The sequence below is a fragment of the Ovis aries genome, chromosome 1 (genome assembly GCF_016772045.2).
Source record: "Ovis aries strain OAR_USU_Benz2616 breed Rambouillet chromosome 1, ARS-UI_Ramb_v3.0, whole genome shotgun sequence".
NCBI lineage: Eukaryota > Metazoa > Chordata > Mammalia > Artiodactyla > Bovidae > Ovis > Ovis aries.
In genome coordinates, this window is record NC_056054.1 from 37,409,280 (window position 1) to 37,431,019 (window position 21,740).

General features: G+C 42.0%; 1 long non-coding RNA gene across 1 annotated transcript; it reads right to left on the reverse strand.

The window, feature by feature from the left end:
* Positions 1–4,683: 4,683 nt before the first annotated feature.
* LOC132659228 (uncharacterized) lies at positions 4,684–17,947 on the reverse strand. Its single transcript, XR_009599405.1, has 3 exons — positions 13,340–17,947; positions 12,896–13,017; positions 4,684–10,723 (listed from the first exon to the last, which is right to left on the reverse strand). It is a non-coding gene; the product is annotated as an uncharacterized LOC132659228 (long non-coding RNA).
* Between the last annotated feature and the right edge of the window lie 3,793 nt (positions 17,948–21,740).

The window sequence follows — 21,740 nt, forward strand, 5'->3', positions numbered from 1 at the left end:
CTCCCTGGCTGACAGCCCCCTTGGACCACTGACTCTCTCCTCCTGAGTCCTGGATGGACTTCTGATGTGCAAACTTTGCTCCTTTGTAGGGTCTTCATTACTTATATCTCAGTTCTGCACATCCTGACCAGATCTCTGAACTTTGAGACCCAGACACCCCAAATTACCCTCCAGTGAAGCTCTGTCTTACCTTACCCTGACTCAGAGCACCCTCTTCTAGCCATCTAGGGGAATCATTGTGTCATCTGTGAATGGCTCCTTCTGAAACACAGCAGCAGAATATGATATTCACTAGTTACACTGAGACAACACTCCCTGGAGTTGTGCAACAGAAGTGACTAGTAGCACTGTAGGCTCAAACATCCTTTGAATGTGGCAGTATCTCCTTCAGACAAGATTTCTTCATCTGCTCCTGGACCCCGCCCCTCTTTTCCACTCCACTTCACTAACTGTATCAGACTGGACCACATCCACAAGACCAATGTGCTGACCAGGGAGTGTGGGGGACTTGGAGCAGGAATTTCGGGGCAATGCATTTTGTTAATTTTCACATTTCCCAAGCTGGAAAACAACTGGGAAATGAGACACCAGAAATGTCAATTTTACAACTGATCACAACTGGAAAGAAGGACATAGCTTCCCGGTGGATCCATGGTAAAGAATCAGCCTGCTGATGCAGAAGATGAAATGAGAAGATCCCCTGGAGAAGGAAATGACAACCCACTCCAGTATTCTTGCTTGAGGAACCCCATGGACAGAGGAGCCTGGTGGGCTACAGTCCATGGTGTAGCAAGAGTCGGACATGACTTTAAACACCAATAGCTGGAAAGAAGGATGTGACTTACATGTACACAGCGAGTATCTCACACTTGAACCCAGAATCCCATGTTCACTCTGGTCACAGGCAGAGCTGCAGTGCCCTTTCCGTTTCCCTGTGATACTGTGACTTTAATAAAAAATATATGTTGGACTTTGTTCCATTTGTGGCACAGGGCTACTAAAACCCTTGAATCTCCTAAGTGATGAGAGCTGTAAAGGGGTCTTTTGTATGTTAATGAACAACTTTTGGATGGCACCTAAGGGTGGAGATTGATTTTCAGGAGAACCAACCATATAATTTAAGGGTTGGAACATTCAGTCTTACTCCTCTGACCTGCTGACTTCTGAGGAGATGAGAGGGGCTGAAGACTGAGATCTATCACCATTGGCCAATGATTTGATCAGTCATGCCTATGTAGTGACATAACAACCCAAGGACCAAGATTCAGAGAGCTTCTCAGTTGGTGAACCTCTGTGGAGATGCAGAGAGCAGTGCGCTCCGAGAGAATAAGGAAGCTCTGTGCCCCTTCCCCATTCCCTACACTACACTCTCTTCCATCTGGTTGTTCCTGAGTCCTTTTATGATAAATCTGTGATCTAGGAAGTAAATTTTTCTGTGAGTTCCTTAAGCTGCTTTAACAAGTTAATCGAACCCAAGGAGAAGGTCATGGGGACCTCTAAGCTATAGCCTGTCAGTCAAAAGAACAGGTGACAACCTGGGCTTGTGACTGGCATCTGAGGTGCAGGACAGTCCTATGGGACTGAACCCTTAACTTGTGATATCTGATTCCATTTGTAAGCACATAGTATCATACAAGTTGAAAGGTAGGACACCCAGCTGGTGCCTAAGAATGGCTTGGATGAGGGAACACTCTACACACTGTAATTGGTGTTCAGAGTCTTAGTACCCTAGTGATGCATGGCTGGGCCTCTCTGCTGAGCCAGCAGTAGGTAGAAAACAGACATGCGTTAATCCTCTCTGTGGGCAAGCAGAGCAGAAACAGGTCCTGGCCTTTGCTCCCACACTGCTCCTGATCCACAGTTCCCTGGGTTACACATAGAACCCTGTTGTTTATCCATCCTATAAATAATAGTTTGTATATGCTAATCACAAACTCTCAGTCCTTTCCTCCCCCACCACCTTGCAACCCCATGTTTGAGTCTGTTTCTGTTTCATAGATAAGTTCATTTGTGTAATATTTTAGATTCCACATAAAAGTGATATAACATGGTGTTTCTGTTTCATTGATAAGCTCCTTTGTGTCATATTTTAGATTCCACATGTAAGTGATACGGTATTTTTCTATTTCTGACTTTTTGCTTAGTGTGATAAACTCTAGGTCAATCCATGTTGCTGCAAATGGCATTATTCCATTCTTTTTATTGCTGACCAGTGTTTCTATATAACACATATATGTGTGTGTGTGTGTGTGTGTGTGTATGTATACCTCATCTTCTTTGTTTGTCTTTCAATGTACATTTAGGTTGTTTCCATGTCTGGCCTATTGTAAATAGTGTTGCTAATGAACAAAGCGTGGATGTACCTTTGCAAGGTATAATTTTATCTGGATAAACTCCTATAAATTGGATTGCTACATAATATGCCAATTCTATTCTGTTTTTTGAGGAACCTCCATATTGTCCTCCATAGTGGCTGTACCAATTTACATTCCCATCAACAGTGTAGGGGAGCTCCCCTTTCTCCATACTCTCTCCAGCATTTGTTATTTGTAGATTTTTTAATGATGACCATTCTGACTGGTGTGAGGTGGTACCTCTTGTAGTTTTGATTTGCATTTCTCTAATAATTAGTGATGATGAGCATTCATTCACATGCCTATTAGGCTTCTGTATGTCTTCATTGGAGAAATATCTATCTAGGTCTTCTGCCCATTTTTCAAAAGGGATTTGAGGGGTTTTGTTATTGACTTGTCTGAGCTGTTTGTATATTTTGGAAATTAAGCCCTCAACAGTCGCATCATTTGCAACTATTTTCTCCCACTTGGTAAAACCTCAGCTTTAGACTGTTGAGACGGCCATGGGATTCTGAGTGCATTTTTCAAGTTCCTCCTACAACAGAGATCCCGAATGTGCAATGGAGTAAGCAATCTAAAGAATTATTTCTTGTTCACATATCAAGTGGGGAATAAACAGTCAGGAGCAGATTCAATGGCTTTACAATGTTGAGAGCCTAAACTTTATCTAACTTGTTATTCTATGATCCCTAGACTGTTGGCCTAATCATGGATCAAAATTTATCACTACCACATTCTAGCCAGTGGGTAGGGAGAAATGCATTTTCCTTATTTAAATGCAGGAGGTAGAGTTTGCACACATACACAATGCTTCACTCACATCTTATCAGCAGGAGCTTAGTTACGTGGCTATATCAAGCTGTGAGGGAGATGTACAAGTGAGATGTGTCTACTAACCTTCTTCTCAAATCTCCTCTCTTGTCACTTGTCCTGTGCAACCTAAACTCAAGTCTTCCTGAAATGACTCTGAAAGAGTGGGCCCTGCTCTTTCACACTCCACGTCTTTATGCCTGCTGTTCTTACTGGGAGGCCTGAGCAAACTCTTTTGCATGTTCATGCGTAAGTGCGTACTTGGTGGCTTCAGTCATGTCCTACTCTTTGTGACTCTATCCACCAGGCTCCTCTGTCCATGGGATTTTCCAGCCAAGAATACTGGAGTGGGTTGCCATGCCTTCTTCCAGGGGATCTTACCAACCCAGGGATTGCACCTGTGTCTCCTACTTCTTGCTAACCGTTCTGTTTCCCTTAGTAGATGAAATGGCTGTCTGAACTGTATCACTGTGATGTCTCTAATTCGAGTCCAGCAACTGCACACAGTGGGTGCTCTAGAAATATCTGTGCAATGAACTGTGCTATCTGGTCTTATTCTTTCCTATTAGCAAGTGTGTTTTGTTTTCCTAAAGCAGATTTCAAGGTCTGAAGGCAGGGAGGGAAGCTGAAATACCTGTAAATCTCTCCCCACCCTGTGCTTAATGCCTATCTCCAGGAAGCCTGATTTATGCTGCTTGGAAACGGTGCTGTCAGGCACTTGACAAATGTATCAATCAGTGGAACCTTGGTTTAATGTCTGGTCAGCCTGGAATTGAGATCATGGTAACCCTAGACACTGAAAAGCCAGTACTGGAAACAATGTCAGGCATCTGGTCAGTCTCAGCAAATATTTGTGAAGTGAGTTCTAGAGCAGTGACAGTGTAGGGAGGCAGGCTGTGCTTGTTCATCTCACCATGTTCTGGGCTCAGAATGGCATGGTTATAAGGGCTGAGATCATATATTCACTTTCCAGACTCATGATGAAAAGAAACTTATTTAAAATCTCAGAAAGGGTGGACAAAGTCTTTTTGATAATGACTCAACTGCTTCAAGTTCTAGGAAAGCAATTTGCTTCTAGGGTAAATGGGGCTTCCCTGGTGGCTCAGATGGTAAAGAATCTGCCTGAATTGTGGGAGACCCAGGTTCAATCTCTGGGTTGGGAAGATCCCCTGGAGAAAGGAATGGCAACCTACTCCAGTATTCTTGCCTGGAGAATTCCATGGACAGAGGCTATAGCCTGTGGGACTTGCAAAGAGTTGTACATGACTGAGCAACAAACATTTTCACTTTCTATGGTAAACAAGCCATATTTAACAGCTGGACTCCAATGAGATAACTTTTTAAAATGTGATCAAATACAAGCTGCCACCCAACAAGATGTGGAAACAGACTCTAAATAGGCAACATGGGACACGTTGCCTACTGCCCTCTGCAGAACCACAACAGAAGACCCACATTACAAATTCCCTAGAGCTGAAACCAGAGAAATGCAAAAAAACTGGAGACAAAATGCAGAGAAGCAATGGAGAAATGTCTATTTATTTCTTTGGCCCAGTTTTTTGATTGGGTCATTTATTTTTCTGGAATTGAGCTGCATAAGTTGCTTGTATATTTTTGAGATTAGTTGTTTGTCAGTTGCTTCATTTGCTATTATTTTCTCCCACTCAGAAGGCTGTCTTTTCACCTTGCTTATATTTTCCTTGTTGTGCAGAAGCTTTTAATTTTAATTAGATCCCATTTGTTTACTTTTGCTTTTATTTCCAGAATTCTGGGAGGTGGATCAAAGAAGATCCTGCTGTGATTTATGTCAGAGAGTGTTTTGCCTATGTTCTCCTCTAGGAGTTTTATAGTTTCTGGTCTTACGTTTAGATCTTTTATCCATTTTGAGTTTATTTTTGTGCGCGGTGTTAGAAAGTGATCTAGTTTCATTCTTTTACAAGTGGTTGACCAGTTTTCCCAGCACCACTTGTTAAAGAGATTGTCTTACTCCATTGCATATTCTTGCCTCCTTTGTCAAAGATAAGGTGTCCATATGTGTTTGGATTTATCTTTGGGCTTTCTATTTTGTTCCATTGATCTATATTTCTGTCTTTGTGCCAGTACCATACTGTCTTGATGACTGTGGCTTTGTAGTAGAGCCTGAAGTCAGGCAAGTTGATTCCTCCAGTTCCATTCTTCTTTCTCAAGATTGCTTTGGCTATTCAAGGTTTTTGTATTTCCATACAAATCTTGAAACTATTTGTTCTAGTTCTGTGAAAAATATCGCTGGTAGCTTGATAGGGATTGCATTGAATTTGTAAATTGCTTTGGGTAGTATACTCATTTTCACTATATTGATTCTTCCGATCCATGAACATGGTATATTTCTCCATCTATTAGTGTCCTCTTTGATTTCTTTCATCAGTGTTTTATAGTTTTCTATATATAGGTCTTTAGTTTCTTTAGGTAGATATATTCCTAAGTATTTTATTCTTTTCATTGCAATGGTGAATGGAATTGTTTCCTTAACTTCTTTTTCTACTTTCTCATTATTAGTGTATAGGAATGTCTGATGCAGGATACAGCATGCTTGGGGCTGGTGCATGGGGATGACCCAGAGAGATGTTATGGAGAGGGAGGTAGGAGGGGGGTTCATGTTTGGGAATGCATGTACACCCGTGGTGGATTCATGTCAATGTATTGCAAAACCAATACAGTATTGTAAAGTAAAATAAAGTAAAAATAAAAAATTTAAAAAAAAAGGGCAGAGAAGCAGCATTTTAATATATAAACAGTCAGGATAGGCCAGAGTCTTGCTGCTCCAGATGTGGTGTGGCCCAGCAGTGTCAGCATCCCCTGAGAACTGGTTAGAAAGTTCTAACAGACTCTCCAGCCCCCTTCCCTCCTAGACTGACTGAATCTTCCAACAAGATCTCCAGGTGATTTGTATGTACATCAAAGTTTGAGAAACACTAAGCTAGAACATTAGTAATGTGGGATTCTGCTCTTAAAATGTGCTTTGAAATCAAAGTAAACCCACTTAAAGCATTTTAGATCACTCTTTGCTCCATTCTCTGAGCAACACCGTCACACATCAGTGTCCTGCTCTGGGACTTTGAGCCTTTCTTATGTATGAGTCACAGAGTTGTTATGACATTGGCTGTGCCATTTCTGTAAGACAGTTTGCATGGATTACAAATTGGATTCCAGGACTTTCTTCAGCTATTCCTTGCCAAGCACCCCAAGGAGGTAGGTTATATGATGATCTCCATTTTTAGAGATGATGAAACTGGGGCCCAGGGAGGTTCCATGACTCACCCAAGGGGCGCTAAACTCTTGGTATCTGAATCACAAGAGAACTCAAGCTTTTGAGTTGCCAACTCGAGGTTCACTCAACTTTGATGTCTTTACTTTTTGTATAAAAGGAATAATTTTATGTGAGAGATTTTCGAGAAAGAACAAATTCATAGATTAAAATCATGCATATTTGGGCCCCTGGGATTGTGGAAGTTTTAGAACAAATTTCCAGGTAGAGAGACATGTCAGTGCAGAGCAGGCCCTGCCCAGCCCAGCTTCCCCATTCCTGTATCAGCCCAGGAATGCTCTCTCTGTCTCCAGAACCACCAGCCTGGTCCAGGGAACCATCATTTCCTGCCTGGAGCTACTTCTAATTGCTCATTCAGTTTTCAGTCTTTCAACCTTCAATTCATACTGCGTTGAATTGAATAACTTTTTGAAATGTTCACAGGCCCTTGTAACTTCTTCCCCAACCTTGCTTCAAACCCTTCATTGACGTTAGGATAAATTCAGCTTCTCTTAATGTGGCCTAGAATGATCTGTTCTCACCAGCATTTCCCCTGCTGTTGCAACCACTCTTTCAGTTCCTCTTGACCCAAGCTCCTGACTCATAACCTACACTCAAAGTCTTCTTGTCATTTTTGTGCCTGACTAACTCTTCCTCTTTCTTTAATTCCAGAAGTTACGTCTCCTCAGATGGGTCATTCATGACACCAGCATAATCTCCTTATCCTGGTATTTTTATATCAATCCTTAGCTCCTTGTCTTTAGTGTGTGCATGTGTACTCAGTCGCTTCAGTCATGTCTGCCTCTTTGTACTCCTATGGATTGTGGCCTGCCAGGCTCCTCTATCCATGGGACTCTCCAGCCAAGAATACTGGAGTCTGTGGCCATGCCCTCCTCCAGGGGATCTTCTTGACCCAGAGATCGAAGCCATGTCTCCTGCATCTCCTGCACTGTAGGCGGATTCTTTATCACTGAGCTACCAGGGAAGATCCTCTTTGTCTTCAGTACACAGGCAATTGGGCATTCATTTGTGTTTTTATGGGTTTACTGTATGGCTCTCCCACTAGATTGTGTAGTGTAAAACAAAGAGTGTTGCCCATTCTCTATTTCTACAAGGATAAAATCATTAGCTACTACAGTCAATGACCAACAGTGCACCCTGAAGGGAATTCAGGATGAAGAAAAGAATGAGTCACTCTGTATTACCAAATTCAGATTCAAATTGAAGAAAGTAGGGAAAACCACTAGACCATTCAGGTATGACCTAAATCAAATCCCTTGTGATTATACAGTGGAAGTGAGAAATAGATTTAAGGGCCTAGATCTGATAGATAGAGTGCCTGATGAACTATGGAATAAGGTTTGTGACATTGTGCAGGAAACAGTGATCAAGACCATCCCCATGGAAAATAAATGCGAAAAAACAAAATGGCTGTCTGGGAGGCCTTACAAATAGCTGCGAAAAGAAGAGAGGCGAAAAGCAAAGGAGAAAAGGAAAGATATAAGCATCTGAATGCAGAGTTCCAGAGAATAGCAAGAAGAGATATTAAGCCTTTTTCAGCCATCAATGCAAAGAAATAGAGGAAAACAACAGAATGGGAAAGACTAGAGAGCTCTTCAAGAAGATTAGAGATACCAAGGGAATATTTCATGCAAAGATGGCCTCAATAAAGGACAGAAATGGTCTGGACCTAACAGAAGAAGAAGATATTCAAAAGAGGTGGCAAGAATACACAGAAGAACTGTACAAAAAGATCTTCATGACCCAGATAATTATGATGGTGTGATCACTCACCTAGAGCCAGACATCCAAGAATGTGAAGTCAAGTGGGCCTTAGAAAGCATCACTACAAACAAAGCTAGTGGAGGTGATAGAATCCCAGTTGAGCTGTTTCAAATCCTATCAAAGGATGATGCTGTGAAAGTGCTGCACTCAATATGCCAGCAAATTGGGAAAACTCAGCAGTGGCCACAGAACTGGAAAAGGTCAGTTTTCATTCCAATCCCAAAGAAAGGCAATGACAAAGAATGCTCAAACTGCCACACAATTGCACTCATCTCACATGCTAGTAAAGTAATGCTCAAAATTCTCCAAGCCAGGCTTCAGTAATACGTGAACCATGAACTTTCTGATGTTCAAGCAGGTTTTAGAAAAGGCAGAGGAACCAGAGATCAAATTGCCAACATCTGCTGGATCATGGAAAAAGCAAGAGTTCCAGAGAAACATCTATTTTTGTTTTATAGACTATGCCAAAGCCTTTGACTGTGTGGATCACAATAAACTGTGGACAATTCTGAAAGAGATGGGAATACCAGACCACCTGTCCTGCTTCTTGAGAAATCTGTATGCAGGTCAGGAAGCAACAGTTAGAACTGGACATGGAACAACAGACTGGTTCCAAATATGACAAGGAATATGTCAAGGCTGTATATTGTCATCCTGCTTATTTAACTTCTATGCAGAGTACATCATGAGAAATGCTGGACTGGAAGAAACACAAGCTGGAATCAAGATTGCTGGGAGAAATATAAGTAACCTCAGATATGCAGGTGACACCACCCTTGTGGCAGAAAGTGAAGAAGAACTAGAAAGCCTCTTGATGAAAGTGAAAGTGGAGAGTGAAGAAGTTGGCTTAAAGCTCAACATTCAGAAAATGAAGATCATGGCATCTGGTTCCATCACTTCATGGGAAATAGATGAGGAAACAGCGGAAACAGTGTCCAACTTTATTTTGGGGGGCTCCAAAATCACTGCAGATGGTGATTGCAGCCATGAAATTAAAAGACGCTTACTCCTTGGAAGAAAAGTTATGACCAACCTTGATAGTATATTGAAAAGCAGAGACATTACTTTGCTAAGGTCCATCTAGTCAAGGTTATGGTTTTTCCTGTGGTCATGTATGGATGTGAGAGTTGGACTGTGAAGAAGGCTGAGCGCCGAAGAATTGTTGCTTTTGAATGTGGTGTTGGAGAAGACTCTTGAGAGTCCCTTGGACTGCAAGGAGATCCAACCAGTCCATTCTGAAGGAGATCAGCCCTGGGATTTCTTTGGAAAGAATGATGCTGAAGCTGAAACTCCAGTACTTTGGCCACCTCATGCGAAGAGTTGACTCATTGGAAAAGACTCTGATGCTGGGAGGGATTGGGGGCAGGAAGAGAAGGGGACGATAGAGGATTAGATGGCTGGATGGCATCACTGACTCGATGGACGTGAGTCTGAGTGAAGCCTGGGAGTTGCTGATGGAGAGGGAGGCCTGACGCCCTGCGATTCATAGGGTCCCAAAGAGTCGGACATGACTGAGCGACTGAACTGAACTGAACTGAACTGTGCTTTGGAAACAAGACTGTAGAAAGTTAAAATATATGCATGTGTGTGTGCTAAGTTGCTTCAGTCATGTCCAGTTCTTTGTGACTCTATGGACTGTAGCCCACCAGGCTTCTCTGTCCATGGGATTATCCAAGCAAATATAACATGTATATTATTAACATTGTTATAAATTTTTTATGGACTCTCGTACCATTCCAAGCCTGCAAAAGCACTGAAATCATTTACTGAGATACTGTCCAGCACAACTGGCAGTGACCTGTTGTTGAGATCTATGCTTGACTTCATGTGTTCTCTATCCAAAACTTTATTTATACTGACTTCTCCCCCTTCCTCTTTGGAGCAGTTTCTCAGTGCTGTATGAGGAACTCTTCTCAGGCTATAGTTCTCAGTAAGGTCCCAGAATAAAACTGAAACTCAAAACTCTCATGTTGTGCCTCTTTCTTTAAGTTGACACAAACTTCATGAAGACAGGAACCATGACTATCTTTTTCAGTATTGTATATTCACCCAGCTCTTTGCACATTGCTTGCCAAGTAGTAGTTACTCAATTAATATTTTTGAAAATATTAATTTTTAAAATAATTCTTGATCTTCCAGAGTTATCATGCTTCTTTTGTTACTAGTCCAAGCTTGCTCTGCTCATGAAAAACCGGCCAATAAATCTGAGATAAGATGTTAAGGAAGTGTCGTCACTCAGGGAGCCGACAGATGGAAAAGATGTCAGTGTAGCGCCTCAAAATAACCATCTTGTAGGGGCCTGGATGCCAGATTATTTAACAGGTCAGAGATGGGAGGGAGGTGAAGAAACAAAATAAAAGAAACCATCGCATTCTTCCAAATGTCTCCTAAAGTGGCAAGTTTCAGGCAGCGGAATGTGTTTCACTTCCTTACAGCGCTTCGCAGGTGGACAGGGTCAGGCTGTCTCCCCGAGGCAGGTCATTATGTATGCCTACAGTAACGAAAGGGGCAAGATAAAGGATAAATTCACAGAAACAGATCCAATATGGATGAACAATTATCTGTCCCTAGTTGCACTGTCCTGCTACAGAGAGACGGGGCTCTTCGGTGGTCATGTGCATGGACTCTAGGAGAGGGACGTCTAGACTCATACCCTGGCTCTTACAGTTTTGAGCGAGCTCCCTGCCTGGCATTCCCATCTGTAAAGTCGGGAAGATGATGATGAGAATGATAACAATAACTACTTTATAAGATAACATAGGCTCTAGTGGTAAAGAGCCAGCTCAGGAGATCTAAGAGATGTGGATTCGATCCCTGGGTCAGGAAGATCCTCTGGAGGAGAGTGTGGCGACTCTCTCCAGTACTCTTGGCTAGAGAATTCCATCAATGTACAGAGGAAACTGGAGGTTCTATGGTCCATAGGGTCAAAAAGAGTCGAACATGACTGAAGCAACTTAATACACACAAGATAACAGAGAATAATTAAGAGAGTTGACATAGATGTAAAAACAGCAGTTCTTTGTTCATAGTAAAATTAACTATTATTGCAATATCTGTACCTTGTTCATTGCTTTATTTTTTTTTTGTTCATTGCTTTAATAGTGCATGCATCACTTCCTTTTGTAATTATTTTCATACCTATGTCATTCTCTAGGTCATGAATTAGATTGTTGTTCAGTTCATATTCAAGAAGTCTCATACGGTGCCTGGTCAATTAAGCACTCAATAAAATTGAACTTAACTTGGTATAGTATATAACATTCAATTATGAAAAATGTATATCTTTTTCTCACTATATGTGTGCTTAGTTGCTCAGTTGTGTCCGACTCTTTGTGGCCCCATGGACTGTAGCCTGCCAAGCTCCTCTATCCATGGGGATTCTTCAGGCATGAATTCAGAGTGGGTTAGCATGCTCTCCTCCAGGGGATCTTCCCAACCCAGGGATCGAATCCAGGTCTCCCACATTGCAGGTGGATTCTTTACTGTTTGAGCCACCATGGAAACTATACTCTCCTGTTACTAAACCTCTTCATTAAAATTAGGGTTATAACGAATAACAATCAAAATGCAAGATGTTTTTTACATTGTGGAAAAGAAATAGGGGAAAACAAGAACACAAGTAAAAAGAGATACATGAGAAGGAAAAATAACTCTTGGATTGCAAAATTCCATTAAACATTTTGAAGGACAGGCTTTATGATTCTAATTAGAGATTGTTGTGCTTGTAGAGGAACTGACTCCTTTCATTTATACAATTCCATGTTTTTTACATTCTGCCTAATGTATTAAACCTGGAAACAATGAGCTGACAATATTATCAAGAATCAATCTGTACCATAGTCTTTCCTAGTGTACCCTAAGAAAGTGAAGGGAAGTCACTCAGTTGTGTCCGACTCTTTGCGACCCCATGGTCTGTAGCCTACCAGGCTCCTCAGTCCATGGAACTTTCCAGGCAAGAGTAGTGGAGTGGGTTGCCATTTCCTTCTCCAGGGGATCTTCCCAATCCAGGGATTAAACCCGGGTCTCCTGCACTGCAGGCAGATTCTTTTCCATCTGAGCCACCAGGGAAGCCACTGGTGTACCCTAGGTTTAGTGTACCCTAAATAAGTAATCAAAGTTGTACACAAAGGTTAACGTAAATGGATGGTCATACAAATACTATACTACACTTTCTAACAGAGAAATCAGCCTAAAGATCTTCCATAACCCAAGTGGGAACAGTTAAACATGACGTGGCACAAAGTCACCAGCAGAAAATGATGCAGTTAGTTCAAACCATATTTTCAAAGGAATTTTTGTTTCAGATGCAAAATTAAATGGAACAAAAATTGAATTATAAAGTGATACTTTTATCTGGTGTTTATGTGATTTTAATTTTCATCTTTAATGTTCCTGCACCTAAAAAAGTGTGTTTTTATTGTTTGATTTTTTGTTTTGCCACGCAATGCAACTTGTGGGAACTTAGTTCCCCCATCAGGGATCAAATCCAAGCCCACAGCAATGTAAACACTAAATCATAACCACTGGATAAACAGGAAATTCCCCAAAAAGTCATTTCTTTTTTCATCATAAAATATTTTTAAAAATCCATAATCATTTACATTTTGACATTTGACCCATTATTTTTACTGTTTCTCAAGAGTGTTGTCCATGAACAGCTTACATCAGATCAGGATCCTGGTGCAGGCAGGTGTACACTTAGGGATCAGAATCTGACTTTTCACCTAACTCAGGTAAGTCTTCACTGAATACATGTTGAAGTTCACAAAACTTTAGATTTAGCAACTAGAAAAGAGAAACCTGTATTTAATATTAAAGAACTATAAATGGAGTATAAACTTTAAAAATGTGAATCACTATACTGTACACCTGTAACTTATCTAACATTATACACCAAATATATTTCAGGTATGGCAAAACCAATACAGTATTGTAAAGTAAAATAAAGTAAAAATAAAAATTAAAAAAAAAAAGATTATTTGGGTAAATAAAGCTAGACTTTGAACCTTCCCTCCCCCCTGCCCCTGCCCCACACGCACACAAAAAAGAACTTTTCTAGACACCTACTCACACACATGGCCAGAAGATGGCGCAGGTTTTCCATTACCTGATTCACATCATCAGAATGAAATCTCCTTCAAAAGAAATCGATCTCAAATACAGGAAAGAGTCCTCACTCTGAAATGAGAACTAGAATTTTTAATACATGATGGAATTAGGCATCCTTTCTTCAGAGAAACCACTTTCCTCTAGAGAAAGATTACTAGGTTAGGATATGTCCTCTGGGCTAAAACAGTGCTACACCCCAAAGGAAAGCCCTATGTTAGCTGCAAATCTCTGTGGAATTTAGGAGCAACAGGAGTGAAAAGCAAAAGAACAGGGTATCGAGTCCCAGGGCGGGTAGAGATGAATGCAGCAGACGCTCTAACTTTTCTCTTCTTTTGCCTCCACTTTGACTCCTGGCAACAGTGGTAGAACCCACCTCCTTGGCACATCCACTGAACAGGAGTTAGGCAGTGATGGGAGCACAGTACCAACAACAGGTGCAAAAGGCTTTGACCTTGAGGACCCAGCCCCCTTTGACTGCTTCCAAGAAACTTGCTCAGACAACCCCTGGAAGTGTGGCTGACAGCCTTCTCTGCCATTCACAGAACCCATTCACAGTAAGCTTGCCTTTACTTTTTCAATTAACCTGTTGTGATAAAATTAATCTGTTTCCAAGATCTATCTTTCCCAGGAGATGTTAGAGTGTGCACTACTAGCCACAGGCTGTCAGCTACTGCTTTCTAATTTGTCAGTCATAGACTGAGGGCGGAGAGTGCAATATCATTTTCAATGGTGGTGAAAATAATTATTACCCAGGAATCAGTTCAGCTTAGTTGCTCAGTCCTCTCCGACTCTTTGCGACCCCATGAATCCCAGCACGCCAGGCCTCCCTGTCCATCACCAACTCCCAGACTTCACTCAGACTCATGTCCATCGAGTCAGTGATGCCATCCAGCCATCTCATCCTCTGTCATCCCCTTCTCCTCCTGCCCCCAATCCCTCCCAGCCTCAGAGTCTTTTCCAATGAGTCAACTCTTTGCATGAGGTGGCCAAAGTACTGGAGTTTCAGCTTTAGCATCATTCCTTCCAAAAGAAATCCCAGGGCTGATCTCCTTCTGAATGGACTGGTTGGATCTCCTTGCAGTCCAAGGGACTCTCAAGAGTCTTCTCCAACACCACAGTTCAAAAGCATCAATTCATCAGCGCTCAGCCTTCTTCACAGTCCAACTCTCACATCCATACATGACCACAGGAAAAACCATAGCCTTGACTAGATGGACCTTAGTTGGCATATAATGTCTCTGCTTTTGAATATGCTATCAAGGTTGGTCATAACTTTTCTTCCAAGGAATAAGCGTCTTTTACTTTCATGGCTGCAGTCACCATCTGCAGTGATTTTGGAGACCCCCAAAATAAAGTCTGACACTGTTTCCACTGTTTCCCCATCTACTTGCCATGAAGTGATGGGACCAGATGCCATGATCTTCGTTTTCTGAATGTTGACGGTTAAGCCAACTTTTTCCACTCTCCTCCTTCACTTTCATGAAGAGACTTTTTAGTTCCTCTTCACTTTCTGCCATAAGGGTGGTGTCATCTGCATATCTGAGGTTATTGATATTTCTTCCAGCAATCTTGATTCCAGCTTGTGTTTCTTCCAGTCCATTGTTTCTCATGATGTACTCTGCATGTAAGTTAAATAAGCAAGGTGACAATACGCAGCCTTGACGTACTCCTTTTCCTATTTGGAACCAGTCTGTTGTTCCATGTCCAGTTCTAACTGTTGCTTCCTGACCTGCATACAGATTTCTCAAGAAGCAGGACAGGTGGTCTGGTATTCCCATCTCTTTCAGAATTGTCCACAGTTTATTGTGATCCACACAGTCAAAGGCTTTGGCATAGTCTATAAAACAAAAATAGATGTTTCTCTGGAACTCTTGCTTTTTCCATGATCCAGCAGATGTTGGCAATTTGATCTCTGGTTCCTCTGCCTTTTCTAAAACCTGCTTGAACATCAGAAAGTTCATGGTTCACGTATTACTGAAGCCTGGCTTGGAGAATTTTGAGCATTACTTTACTAGTGTGTGAGATTAGTGCAATTGTGTGGTAGTTTGAGCATTCTTTGGTATTGCTTTTCTTTGGGATTGGAATGAAAACTGACCTTTTCCAGTCCTGTGGCCACTGCTGAGTTTTCCCAATTTGCTGGCATATTGAGTGCAGCACTTTCACAGAATATCTTTCAGAATTTGAAATAGCTCAACTGGAATTCCATCACCTCTACTAGTTTTGTTCGTAGTGATGCTTTCTAAAGCCCACTTGACTTCACATTCCAGGATGTCTGGTTCTAGGTGAGTGAATACACCATCGTGAATATCCGGGTTGTGAAGATCTTTTTGTACACTTCTTCTGTGTATTTTTGCCACCTCTTTTGAATATCTTCTGCTTCTGTTAGGTCCATACCATTTCTGTCCTTTATTGAGGCCATCTTTGCATGAAATATTCCCTTGGTATCTCTAATCTTCTTGACGAGCTCTCTAGTCTTTCCCATTCTGTTGTTTTCCTCTATTTCTTTGCATTGATTGCTGAAGAAGTCTTTCTTATCTCTTCTTGCTATTCTTTGGAACTCTGCATTCAGATGCTTATATCTTTCCTTTTCTCCTTTGCTTTTTGCCTCTCTTCTTTTCACAGCTATTTGTAAGGCCTCCCCAGATAGCCATTTTGTTTTTTTGCATTTCTTTTCCATGGGGACGGTCTTGATCCCTGTCTCCTGTTCAATATCATGAACCTCCGTCCATAGTTCATCAGGCACTCTGTCTATCAGATCTAGGCCCTTAAATCTATTTCTCACTTCCACTGTATAATCATAAGGGATTAGATTTAGGTCATACCTATATGGTCTAGTGGTTTTCCCCACTTTCTTCAATTCAAGTCTGAAGTTGGTAATAAGGAGTTCATGATCTGAGCCACAGTCAGCTCCTGGTCTTCTTTTGCTGACTGTATAGACCTTCTCCATCTTTGGCTGCAAAGAATATAATCAATCTAATATCGGTGTTGAACATCTGGTGATGTCCATGTGTAGTCTTCTCTTGTGTTGTTGGAAGAGGGCATTTGCTATGATCAGTGCATTTTCTTGGCAAAACTCTATTAGCCTCTGCCCTGCTTCATTCTGTATTCCAAGGCCAAACTTGCCTGTTACTCCAGGTGTTTCTTGACTTCCTACTTTTGCATTCCAGTCCCCTATAATGAAAAGGATATCCTTTTTGGGTGTTAGTTCTAAAAGGTCTTGTAGGTCTTCATAGAACCGTTCAACTTCAGCTTCTTCAGTGTTACTGCTTGGGGCATAGACTTGGATTACTATAATATTGAATGGTTTACCTTGGAAACGAACAGAGATCATTCTGTCGTTTTTGAGATTGTATCCAAGTACTGCATTTCGGACTCTTTTGTTGACCATGATGGCTACTCCATTTCTTCTGAGGGATTCCTGTCCGCAGTAGTAGATATAAGGGTCATCTGAGTTAAATTCCCCAATTCCAGTCCATTTTAGTTAGCTGATTCCTAGAATGTCAGCGTTCACTCTTGCCATCTCTTGTTTGAACACTTCCAATTTGCCTAGATTCATGGACCTGACATTCAAGGTTCTTATGCAATATTGCTCTTTAGAGCATTGGACCTTGCTTCTATCACCAGTCACATCCACAGCTGGGTATTGTTTTTGCTTTGGCTCCATCCCTTCATTCTTTCTGGAGTTATTTCTCCACTGATCTCCAGTAGTATGTTGGGCACCTGCTGACCTGGGGAGTTCCTCGTTCAGTATCCTATCATTTTGCCTTTTCATACTGTTCATGGGGTTCTCAAGGAAAGAATACTGAAGTGGCTTGCCATTCCCTTCTCCAGTGGACCACATTCTGTCAGACCTCTCCACCATACCCGCCCATCTTGAGTTGCCCCACAGGCATGGCTTAGTTTCATTGAATTAGACAAGGCTGTGGTCCTAGTGTGATTAGATTGACTAGTTTTCTGTGAGTATGGTTTCAGTGTGTCTTCCCTCTGATGCCCTCTTGCAGCACCTACCATCTTATTTCGGTTTCTCTTACCTTGGACGTGGGGTATCTCTTCATGGCTGCTCCAGCAAACTGCAGCCACTGCTCCTTACCTTGGATGAGGGGTATCTCCTCACTGCCACCCTCCTGACCTTCAATGTGGGATAGCTCCTCTAGGCCCTCCTGTGCCTGCACAGCAACCACTCCTTGGACGCTCCTTGGACGTGGGGTGGCACCTCTTGGCTGCAGCTCCTGGCCTCGGAGTCGTGGTGGTTCCTCCCTGCAGCTGCCTCTGACCTTGGACGCGGGGTAGCTCCTCTCAGCTGTTCCTGCGCCATTGCAGCCTGGCACTCTCAGCTGCTGCCCCTGACCTCAGACGTGGGGTAACTACTCTTGGCCTCCACCCTTCGGACATGGGGTCCTCCTGGCTTCTGCCCTGACCTCGGATGTGGGGTAGCTCCTCTCGGCCACAGTTAGTGTGCTGGTCACAAAAAAAAAAAAAAAAAAAAAAAGAAAGAAAGAAAATAGGTGAGAATTATATGAGAAAAAATACAGCCAAGTTTAAACAAATGATAGTAGCAATACAACAGCAAACAATTATAGGAGGCTTACATCTCACTGGAGAAGGCAATGGCAACCTACTCCAGTACTCTTGCCTGGAAAATTCCATGGATGGAGGAGCCTGGTAGGCTGCAGTCCATGAGGTTGTAAAGAGTCGGACATGACTGAGCAACTTCACTTTCACTTTTCACTCTTATGCATTGGAGAAGGAAATGGCAACACACTCCAATATTCTTGCCTGGAGAATCCTAGGGACAAGGGAGCCTGGTGAGCTGCCATCTATGGGGTTGCACAGAGTCGAACACAACTGAAGCAACTTAGCAGCAGCAGCAGCTACATCTCACTATTCTAGCATTTTTTTCATATTTTACCTCATTTAATCAACAATCTATGAGGTAGGTAGCACAGAATTTCTCATTTTATAAGAAATGGAGGTAAAAAGAGCTTAAGTAACTTGCTGGATGAGATTTCGTCTTCACTGTTGGAAAGCTTGAATTATATCTTACACTTCCCCAGTTGTTTTTTATATTTCACTGAAGTCTCATGAAAATCCCTAAAGAAGGAAAGTTCACTGTTATAAGAGGTTCATATTTTATGTAAGCAACATAAGTTCTAGGAAAAAATCCAAAAGAACATGCATCAAATGTTGAAGGTATCTTTGATTCTTTTTACTTTCACGTATATAACAAACTTGTTGCAATATGCATGTATTACTGAATTCTAAGCATCATGAAGGATATTTTACCTGAATTTTCTCTAAGTTCTGCCAACAACATGAGGTAGGTACTACTTTGCCTGCTTCATTTATTTTAGAAATAAAATAAACCACAGAGAGGTTTCCTAACTTACTGTATTAGGTTGCACAGCTAGCTGGTAGAGCCTGAATCTGGATGGATGAGTGCCTTAATAGCAGAAGTCCAGGGTGCTGGGACTCAGAAGAATTGAAATGTATGGAACCTGAGATCCTGGAAACTGAGCCTCTTAAACTCTTTGGGTGCCATAGCACAGGGGCAGGGGCCCATAGCATAGGGTGTGGGCCAGAGAATAGGGGTGGGGGGCCTTGGCTCCACAGTCTTTCCCTCAGTTTTCCTCCCTCATGCTCTTGCACAGACTCAAAACTGAGAATGTACAAAACCAAGGAGGAAGTAGAGCATTCACTGTGGCTGTTGCTAGAAAGAGCAAGTCATTAGTGCTCTGTGCTTTTACCTTTCTTTAACCTTCTACCTGTTCTTTAGCCTTCTACCTGTTCTTTAAGCTTCTAGTTTGGCACCATACTATAACTTGTGAAGGCTTTTTATCCCTGAATGCTGGTTAAACTTCATAGGCTTAATCTACCGGCCTCGAAAATATCGGGCAGTTGCATTACCTGTCTACCGTCTATTATTATAATTATAATAATTGGCTGTGTGCATTTTTAAAAATTAACATGATAAGTACCTCACCACTCAATACCATTCGTATAATCACAGAAGAAATACCAAGAAAAAGCCACCTCAGCATTAATAGCTAATTCCTATCAAAGGAGTGAACTAAATGTTCTTTCTTATAGTCAAGGAACCTTACAATGAAAACTGAATGCAGATATACGAACATTAAGCATTTATAAATTTTGGCATTATATGTTTGACCATAATTAATTTGACTCTCTTCTTGAGATGTATTGAGATGTGAAACAAAATGTAAATTGAACTTCTTAGAGTAAATACCATTAAAAATATAAATGTTCTCAAATATTAGTTATAAATTATGTCATGATATAATTTCTTTTGTGTTGTAATTTCTATTCATCTTGTGTGAAACTTGTTAGACTTTAAGCTAAGTTAAGGGTTTTAAGCCTCAGTAGCCAGGGTGAAATTCCACTTTTTTTTTTTTTCTTTGTCTTGAAAAGTCGGCTGGAAGACTGAGGGATAAACTGAGGGAAGTTTGATGGGTGACACAAGTCACTGGAGCAGGAGAAGCAACTGATGAGTAAGGTCCCGTCCCCAGGGGTAAATGTTATTGCTTAAAATGAGACGCGTCACTGACGACCTGACCACCTGCTGAGAGCTGCTACAGACGGACACTGCCAGAGGCCCTGGGAGCGGAGGCCCGCTTCCCACTCACACTGTCTGGAGACCCACTGCAGACAGCAGACCACTGCTCCTGCCGACATGTCTCCTGCCCAGACTTCTCCTTGGAGAGGTTCCCTACCCTCTTTTCTATATTCCCAAATTTGACTAATGTGTCTGGCAAGCTAATTGCTTGTAATAAACCAAGTGATTTGTGAACTGAATACTGGCCATGTTTTTTCTGTCTCCAAGCCATGATGCTTGCCTGTCCTTACTGCTGGGCCTTGTGACAACCACTGGGAGCTGTTACTGAACCAAACTTGGGTCTGCCTCGCCTGCATGCAGTGAAGCCAATTTACTGACACCTGGTTGTGGTGAAGGTAAGTGCAGAGCATCAGGCCAGAGTCCAAGGCAGCTAGTGCTCAAAATACTTGAACTCCCTGATGGATTTCCAGAAAGCACTCTTTTTGGAGTAGGTAGCATTTCTAAAGGCCATGTTGGGGGATGAGAGGGGGCGAGTGGTCACAGGGAATGTAATCAGGTTGTTTATAATTCTCTGATTTGTTGGCGGTAAGGTGACAGGACAGTATCACTTTGTCAATCCTCTGGCTCCAGTAGGTCTGGGGGGCTGTGTGTTCATGGTCTTCAAGTAGTTAATTTTGGCAGCTACCAATTGACACTTGCCATCTACCTCCACAAGGGTTAGATCACGTGCTGCTGCAGCTGTTGACTTTCAACACTCCATGAAAGGAGTTCTGGGTGGAGCGCTGAATGAGGCACTCTGTGCTCTGGAAAGAACTGACAGGTTTTTAGGCAGATGTTTTCAGAAGATGGCCTTATGAGCCCAGTTCTTGCATCTTCCCATATCTAGAAGCTTTCACGAGACTAGCAGAAAACTTCTACAAAAATGATGCAGTTGATTGCATGGACTCCCCCTTCACCAAAATCACATCTGTGCTGACCTTCCCCACTACCTCTGTGGAGCAGTTTATCATCAGAGCTATCTAAGGTGCTGTCTCCCAGGCTACAGTCCTCATTTGCTCCCAATAAAACTTAACTTACAAATTTCACATACATTTTTTAAAGACAATAACTTTCATTATGTGGGGATTTTAGCATCTGTACAACAGTTCTGGAAATATGCATCAAATATTGTTTTCTGGGGACCTCAGAGAAGAGTTAAAACAGAATACATAGTAGGACTCTGCCCCAGGAAGGCTGCATAGAGTCATATGTAACTACAGAACCATGGAGGGAGAAAGAAGTGGACAAATTCAAAGGTTTGAGCATGATTAAATGTGGGGATTGAAGAAAAGGGAGAAGTCAAGGTTGACTCTTGGGGCTGTAGCTGAATAATTTGGTAATTAGTGTTGCCTTTATTGCCTTGAGGGGTCTTCCCAGTAAAGAATCCAGCTGCAATGCAGGAAACCCAGGTTCATTTCTAGGGTCAGGAAGATTCCCTAGGAGAAGGGAATGGCTACCCACTCCAGTGCTTTTGCCTAAATTCCATGGACAGAGAAGCCTAGTGGGCTGTGTAGTCCATGAGGTCATAAAGCATCAGACACAAATAAGGGATGGACAGTTTCCTTTTTTTTTTCTCTCTCTCTCTCATTTTTATTTCCTTGAAAGCCTGGAATCCTGGCAGTTGGGGAGTGGAGAATCAGAAATGCCCAAGAATTGGACCTGAAGGTGGAGCTCGGTGGTTATGGGTAGAAAGTCAAGCTTGGAAGTCAGCAGTGGCTTCATGGTTCATGAGATGTCAGGAGATAAGGTAGGGAAGGGGTGGGATTTAAAAGGGGTTGGGCCTAGAGAT